Raw genomic sequence first — 8,928 nt, forward strand, 5'->3', positions numbered from 1 at the left:
CTTTGGCAAACATCGGGTCCATGTGCTCCCCTATTCCAGACGGAGTGTTTTACGAAGTGATCACTCAGCGATCAATAAAAGAGAAGGCGTCGGCACTTCCAGAACCGTCGGCTGATGAATTGGAGGCAAGCTCGCAGCAAGCTGCCGAAGAATCTCCAACTCCTCCTGCCGAACAAGTCCTCCTCCTCGAGCCACTATGGACCAAGCCGTTCCTAGCGTACCTAACGAAGCAGGAGTTACCAGAGGATCCGGTAGAAGCAAGGCGAATCGTTAGGCGATCGAAAGCCTTCACCATAGTGAACGGTGAACTTTACAAGCGCAGCATTTCCGGTATTTTCCAAAGATGCATTGCCATTGACGACGGAAGAGCACTGTTGCGCGAGATACACGAAGGAACTTGCGGACATCACGCAGGAAGGAGGGCCCTCGTGGCGAAGGCCTTCAGAGCAGGATTTTACTGGCCAACAGCGGCATCAGATGCTCGAGATCTGGTCATGAAGTGCGATCCCTGTCAGCGATTTTCACCAAAACCACACGCCCCTGCCATAGACCTGATGACGATACCTCTGGCGTGGCCGTTCGCTCAATGGGTACTCGACCAAGTTGGACCGCTGCCAAGATCATCGCCTGGAGGACACACGTATCTATTGGTCGCGGTCGACAAATTCACAAAGTGGATCGAGGCAGTACCGGTGTGAAACCAAAAAGCAAAAACAGCAGTACAATTCTTCAGGGGAATAACATGTCGATTTGGTATGCCTCACAGTATCGTCACAGACAACGGAACCAACTTTGACTCCAAAGAGTTTCGAAAATTTTGCGATGACGGAGGTATCAAACTAAAGTTTGCATCAGTGGCCCACCCACAGACCAACGGCCAGGTGGAAAGGATCAACGGTCTCAAAGGGGATGGCCTCAAGAAACGCCTTACAGGTGCAGCTGGAGCCTGGGTCGAAGAGTTACCATCCGTACTTTGGAGTTTGCGTACTACGCCTAACAGGTCGACTCAGTACACCCCATTCTTCTTGGTGCATGGAGCCGAGGCAGTCCTGCCAGCCGACGTTCGGTTTGAAGCACCTCGGGTGACAGCATACACGGAATCCTCTTCCAATATCGCGCTACAGGACGCTGTAGACCTCCTCGACGAGGCACGAGATATCGCCTTGGCAAGAACGACGGTATACCAGCAGGCGCTGAGAAATTATCACATCCGATGAATACGCAGTCGAAGCTTTAATGTAGGAGATATGGTACTTCGGCTGAAGCAAGAGAGACCCCTGAAACTCGAATCCCCATGGGAAGAACCGTATATCGTCACCGAAGTGATACCAGGAGGAGCCTATCGGCTCAAAAACCCAGCTTCAGGAAAAGACGTTGAGAATCCATGGAACATCGCACATTTGCAACGGTTCTACACATAGGATACGATTGTTTTTAATTACTCGACAGCCCTTAAGGTTGCTTTTGCACTATGAATAAAAGTTCTAATCAGGTTTTCTACCTTTTTTCTTGCTCCAGGCTTTATCACCCGAATATACCGTATGAGGCCCTGCCATTGGCTCTTACTCCCATCGGGAGCGCTGGCCTAAAAAATACGCTTACACAGTGTTATTAATTAAATACTCTCAACAGGAGCTAAGATTAATGATGCACAAAAACAACCAATCCAAGCCTCGAGAAAATACACGAGTGCTGCAGTCGATGGTTACATTATCATAAAATAAGGCTCAAACCGGTGCACCGCGTGACGAAGCCAAGCGTCTAATTCCCTCGACTAAGTCGATGGGTCTCGCTCTTACAAAACTTACATATAGGCTTCGCAATAACATTGCATAATTCAACGAAGTCGTCGAGAGAGCAGGTTGAACTGATCACTCCGCCGCCCTCGACAATAAAATATCAATCAAACTAACATAGTGTGCAACGTACGCGGTAAATTTATACAAAACAATCTTATGCAGGTATAAGGCTATTACATTCATGATCGGGCTCCCCGGTCCCAGTGGGCCTTAAGATCCTTCTCAAGGCATGACTCCATCCGAGAGACAATGGTGTAAGCAGGACCTCTAGCAACATCATAATATTGGCCTAAACTCCTCTCAGTGTTTGCTACGGCTCCCAAGTCTAAAGACGGATGGCACGCCAATATCGAAGCAAAGGCAAGCTCAGCACCAGCCAGGAGTTCTTTCCTGTCGTGGTATCGTCACGGCATATGCCATAGGGTGGCTAAACGAAGTGGTTCCTGAGGGATCTCACGGCGGTATCCGGAAGCGGGTATGGGCACGAGCGACACGGCGACGTACCCAGGTTCGAGGCCCTCCGGTGGAGGTAAAACCTCTACTCCTGCTATGAGTGTATATGATGATCACACAGTACAGTGGTGCTCCTAGAGCTGTGTCCGGCTGGCCCTGAGAGGCTAAGGAAGACGATGGTCTCTCTCACAGGGCAGCTCTGTATGTAGGTGAAAGCAATAAATGATCGATCCCCTGCACGAGAGGGGGTAGTGCGGCTTATATAGGCACCGGCACTTTACATATAAGACCCTATAGTTCACTGGCCGGCTGGGCCGGCTTCGGCTTCCGCTCCTTCCCGAGGCGGTGACGTCAGGAGTGGTTGAGGCATCGTGGCCTGTCCCATCCGGCTGCCACGGTCAGCGGTATGGAGGAGGTGTCCCTGTCGCCGTCAGCCACTGTAGCCAGTACGGATCGTCGTAAGCCCCGACGGCCTGTCCATCGCGCGGCACTATTGCTCCACGGCGTCCCGCGTTTTACGGAAGATGGAGTCAGCGTGGACTTTAGGAACCCGGATCACCAACCCGGTTCCTTCCAAAGGCAAGACTCGCCAGCCTCGAGTCGGTCCGAGGTACAAACCCCGATCGGATATGGCTTGTAGAAGCCGGCCCCGGCCTCTGACATTGGTGGCCGCAGCCAGGCCGACTAGGACCTAGAGCCAACCGGCTTCCGGACCAGCCGGCCACGGCGCCAGCCGGCTGCTCCGCAGCCGGCCTTTGCCGCGAGCCGGCCAGCGGCCAGCCGGCTGCTCCGCGTCCATTGCCCTATCCGGGGTCTTCCCCCCGACATTTCCGCACCAACTGTCGAATCCTTTCGGGAGACTTGAATCGGGTAAACAGGGCAGATAAAGTTTCGGGTGCTTGGTCTAGAGGGAACAAGGTGTTCCAAACCATCGTGAGATGAGCGTGGAAGTTATCAAAGTAATAATGCGCCTTCCCCACCTGGTACTTAAACTTCGCCATGACAACGGCCTTCGGACGACGTAGCCATAAATCGTGCTTCGGGTGCGCAACGTCAGTCATCGCCTCGACCTCTTCATGGATCTTCTTGTTCTCTTCAGTTGCATCTGAAGCTACGATTGGAAAGGAACGAATGTCAGTTAAAAGAACATTCAAGCTATGTCAGGAATCAGAAGATGGGCTAATACTTACAGCCCAAACTTTCGGTAGCAACATGAAGACCATCGAGAGCGTACTGTTCGATAGCAGTCGCTATCTCCCCCTTTTTCTTCACCAAGGCTGCCATCGCGCGAAGAGAAGTGATGTCTCTATTTAGGCAAGACACTTGGTCACGCAAGCGGCGAACAAGGCCTGATTCATCATTACTCGAAGGATTCAGAAAAAGCTCGGCACGGGAAGAAGATTAAGGAATCTGAAGATGTACTCCCAGCCTGCATCAAAGCATTAACATAAAAACTCCCATCGGGAGCGCTTGGCATATATGATACATTCAAAAGGATGTTCAAATTGGCCACAGAGCCGAAATAAAACAGGACTAAGTCAAATTACGGTTGATCTTATTTACAACAAGTCAAGCAAAAGTTCAAGGGTTCGCCGATGATGAACCAGGGGCAGATTCAGGAATAGGCTTGGCTTGTGCTTCATCTACCAGCTTCAGAAGTTGATTGGCACAAGTTACTACCGATCTTTTGAAAGGCTCAAGGTCGACTAAATGGTTGTCATCATCGACAGGCAATGCCTTAGATAACTTCTCCAATTCTGACCCCATCCCATGGCCCATGAGCAACAAGAAAGTAAGAACCGCCCCAAATAAGCGGTTACGGCGTTTCAATACCTCCACAGGCTCGGAAGGATCAACAAGGAAAGCATCCGCTATCTCATCGAGAGTCTTGTCCTGCTTCATCTTTGGGAAGATCATCGAGTATAGCCTCGACAACGCTCCTTTGGTCTTTTGCAGAAGTCCAAGGACTTGGACATTAGACTCTGCGGCAAGCGACAAGGCATCGGCTGTAGAGTCCTCCCGAAGCTGATGACGTCGAGTGACAGTTATGTCGGCGGCCTCTGAAAGAAAGACAGATCAATAATCTATGAAGAAACACCAAGAAAGAAACGGTGTGCCATGGATTTTACCTAATAAATCCTTGATGGATTCGCGGAGGACGCCTTCCTTCTTGTCGACTGCAGCCGCCGCCGCACGCCTGGCATCTTGTTCATCCTTCATCTGCTGCTTCAGCTTCTTCACCTCCTCCTTCAGCAAGGCGTTCTCATTCTTGGCGTCGGTAGCAAGCCTGTTGGCTTCAAGCACCTGGTCAGCCGAAGATCTGATAGTCTTTCAAAGTTGGGAGTTTTCAGCCTCAAGTCGGGTGAATTGTTCGGCGAAATCCGCTACAGCATCGACTGTAACGTAAATCGGCTGCAGCAAGAAAAATCAAGAGGACTCAGTCGACAGAAACTCGACAAAGCAGGGCAGATTAAATACTTACATGATCACGACCAGCCAACGGAGTGGGAGCATCGCCAGGAGGAATAACTTTCGACACTGGAATTTTCTCTACACTCGTTCGCGAGGGAGGTGTCGACTTGGCGGGAGAGGGATTCGATTCCTTAGCTGATGCCGCTCTCCCAGAGGCTAATTTGGCCCTCTTCGTGAGAGTAACTTCATCATCATCATCAGAGCTACTTAAGTGCAGTGCATGGTTAGCATACAAAATGATAGGAAATAAATCAGGAAAAGAGTATGGATGCTCACAGGTCCAGATCATCTTCGCCTGCGAAGAAGCTTGTTGAACTCTTCTTAGCAGGAGGAGGCGAAGCAGTTCCATCGGCATCATTATCTCCTCCGCTAGGACTTGATTCAGCCGTTGTAATGAAATCGTCGTGTATCTGCTTACGGCGCCTGCTCCTGACGAAGGCGTCATCCTCGGCAGCTTCTTCCTCTTGAACATCGCTGTCTTCGAGGGCATGCTGAGCATCCTCGGTCCCCTCAGAATCATCATCGTCATCCTCTAGTACCACACCGCTTTCGGGTGTAGGAGGATAGCATTGAGCAACGGCGGGGGCCTGTCGAAGAAAAGAAATTTGTGAGACACAACGGAAAAAGGAGTAACAACAGCAAGCGAAAAATAACAGAGGATTACCTCGGTCGGAAGATGGTCAAAATCATAAGGAGGACGAGCCGATGTCAGGACGATGTTGTCCTTCATGCTAAGGCACGTCAAGCGGCGGACTTCATCTCGGAGGTCTTCAGCCGAAAGGTCGGCAGAGCTGACTCTAGACCTATTGTCCTTGCCCGTGTAAAGCCACAGTTGATGGGGTCGAGACATTAACGGTTGCACTCGACGTTGTAAAAACACTGAGACTACCTCAGTGCCGCACATCGTCAAGCCTCCCGTGTTCTTCAGAATGACGACCTGGTCGAATAGCTTGTCGGCTGTCGCTCTCTCTTCGGGAGAAAGGGCGTTTTGCTAGGACTTCTTCGGCTTAGCTATCAGTTTATCTTCAAAGGGAGGGAGATTCGAGCGCCGTCCAGGCACCAAAGGGTCTCGCAGATAAAACCATTTGTTGCGCCAGCCTTGGACGGATTCTTTCATTGGGTAGTCAAGATAATCGACTTCCTTCCTAACAACAAAGCCGACACCGCCTACGACGGGAGGACCATTGCTGTCGTTGTGACGCTTTACATAGAAGATCTTCCTCCAAAGACCCCAGTGAGGGTCAATGCCGAGGAAGGCTTCGCAAACAGTGATGAAGATAGAGATATGAAGAATCGAATTAGGGGTCAGCTGCCAGAGCTGAATCCCATAGAAGAAAAGAAGGGAATGTAGAAACTCGTGGGCAGGAAGAGAGAGTCCACGGAATAAGAAAGCAGTAAACATGACGGTGAAGCCCTTCGGAGGCCTTGGGCGAGAAACGGCACCTGGAAGATGGATGTCATCCTCAGATGAGGAGATGAGGCCAAGGGCTCGCAGCTTGTTCACATCCCGGTTGGAAATGGCGGAGGCGCTCCAGTCACGGCTGACCTTGGTTGAGTCAGAGGCGCTGGCAACCCTTCTTCTTGCCCATGGCGTCTGAAGCTTTTGAGGGAAGAACAGAGGAAGTAGGAAAGGACGGGCGAAGAAGATGAGAAGTGGGAGGCGTAAAAAGCAAGGAAGCCCTCTATTTATGCCATAAGAATTTGCGTGAGATCGTGGCCATAACTCCACAGACGTCGTGGGAGGTGGAGCGGATCTGGCTGTACACGTGGCGCACGAAAAGGGAATGGAACCGGCGGCCCATTATTCCCACGTCGCGCGAAAATCGAGGAAACGCCTCGGTCGCTGCGCGTGCACTGGTCAAATCCTAAAAACTGCCCGCGCAGAACTAGGGTGGGCCCGTTAGGTCAAGTCTTGTCAATCGAGCCACGGCAGCGGCGCGTCATCTGTGACATCATGGGCACTGTCAAAGACAGTCAAAGGAATGAAAAAAGTATCGGATGGTGAACTTGAGTCTATGCACAGATTGCAAAGCATCTGTACTTAGACTCGGGGGCTACTCCCATCGGGAGCGCTGAACGCGCACCCGACAAAATGAGGACTCGAAGAAAAATAAAAGAAGGCCTTGAAAGAAGAGATAATTGTTCGGCTCGAGTCTGCACCCGGTTGCGAGCACCCGTGCCCAGACTCGGGGGCTACTCCCATCGGGAGCGCTGGACGCGCACCCGACAGAACTTTTTTCGCACTCCAGGATCATGCCCGGGGACTTGATTCTGTGTAAGGTAACGTTGTTTTGCCGTCGGCAGTTAACCAGCAAAAGTTGGGCACGTTACTCATTATCCCTTGCATGAGGAAAATATATCGGATGACCTATGAAGACTTGCAGAAAAACTTCGGTAGAGAAAAATGTTCGAGTGGTACAACTTGAGTCTATGCACGGATTGCAAGCATCCGTACCTAGACTCGGGGGCTACTCCCATCGGGAGCGCTGACGCGCACCCGATAGAAGAAGATGATGCAGACAGAAGGAAAACAAGAACGATTGAGGAGAGATAATCGGAAGAAGACATGCTTCAGTCTCTACCCGAACTATGTTCGGCTAGACACTTGGGGGCTACTGACGTGGGCACTACCCTTCGGGTAACCGACGTTGCTCTACCCTATACGGTTGTTATCACCAGATTTTAGCCAAATCAGAAGATGGGTCGTGATTGAGATGGGCTTGGAAGATATGCACATGAAGCGTTTATGAATCGGCCTCGTGCGAGAATTTGGGCTAGATTGCCCGTGTATCTGTACATTATAGTAGATCACGTTTTAGTTTAGAATTAAGAGATAGAGTTTGGTTCGTACACAGCTAGGTTTATTCCAAAGATAGAAAGTCCACGGACTATAAATATGTACCTAGGGTTATTGAGAAAGGAGGACGATCACGTTCACAACAAACACAATCTAGGCGCATCGCCACCCCTTGTTTCGAGGGTTTCTTCCGGGTAAGCGTCGTGCTGCCTAGATCGCATCTTGCGATCTAGGCAGTATCGGTTTATTCGTTGTCTGGTGTTGCTCGTACTGAAGCCTTGTTGATGGCGAGTAATACCGTTTATCATAGATGTTTTGGGGCTTACATCGATGCTTTTCTGATATGTTTGCTTAGTTATGCTGTCCCTCAATATCTAGCTGCCTTTACACTTATCTTGGGTGTAAGGGCAGCATCTTGCTTCATCTTTATTTAGTAGATCTGATCTATTATGGTTGTTCCTTGTTATTCAAGGTTTAGTTTGATATCTGCATACTTAGGCCTTGCAAATGGGTTGAATGATCTAGTAGTGCGTAAGGTATGGTTTGCCGATCCTAGAAGGGATGTTCCGGGAATCGACTCTGTGTTGGTTTTTAGGCCTCTTCTAGGACCAGAAATCTTGAGAGACCAGTTCGGTATCCTGCCAAAGAGGAGAACAGTCGGCTATTCCAAGCCGTATCCCAACGAATATGATTTGATTCCGCTGCCACCCAAGTATCGGCTCCCTGAGTTCTCAAAATTCAATGGATCCGAAGGGGCTAGCTCAATTGAGCATGTAAGCCGATATTTGGCGCAGTTAGGCATGATTTCAGCTTCAGACCCGTTACGCGTGAGGTTTTTTGCGCAATCTCTCACAGGGCCAGCTTTTGGGTGGTACACCTCGTTGCCACCAGATTCAGTTCGGACGTGGAAGCAGCTGGAAGAGCAGTTTCACGTTCAATATCACTCAGAAGCTACCGAGGCTGGCATTGTCGATCTGGCGTAGGTGCGGCAGAAGCGGGGAGAGACGGTGTCGGAATACATTCAGCGTTTCAGGACTATCAAGAACCGATGTTATTCGGCTCGTTTAACTGAGAAAGAAGCAGTCGATCTGGCAGCGTTGGGTCTCGCAACGCCGATCAAGGATCTGGCCTTCCAAGTGGAATACAATTCACTGGCGCACATGGTCCAGAAATTAACATTGTATGAGCAGCGCCACCCAGAATTGTACCAAGACAAGTTCAAACGCCTGATAGGCCTGGTCGAGGCAGAAGAAGTTGAGGACTTTGCAGAAGACCAGGAAGTAGCCGTGGCTGAATGGGCTCGGGGGGCAGCCCCCGTGTCCTGCAAATGGGTGAAACAACAAGGGCCTGCAAAAGGGTTTGACTTTGATATAAGCAAAGCTGAGCAGATATTCGATTTATTGCTGA

Source organism: Lolium perenne, chromosome 5 (assembly GCF_019359855.2).
Source record: "Lolium perenne isolate Kyuss_39 chromosome 5, Kyuss_2.0, whole genome shotgun sequence".
Taxonomy (NCBI): domain Eukaryota; kingdom Viridiplantae; phylum Streptophyta; class Magnoliopsida; order Poales; family Poaceae; genus Lolium; species Lolium perenne.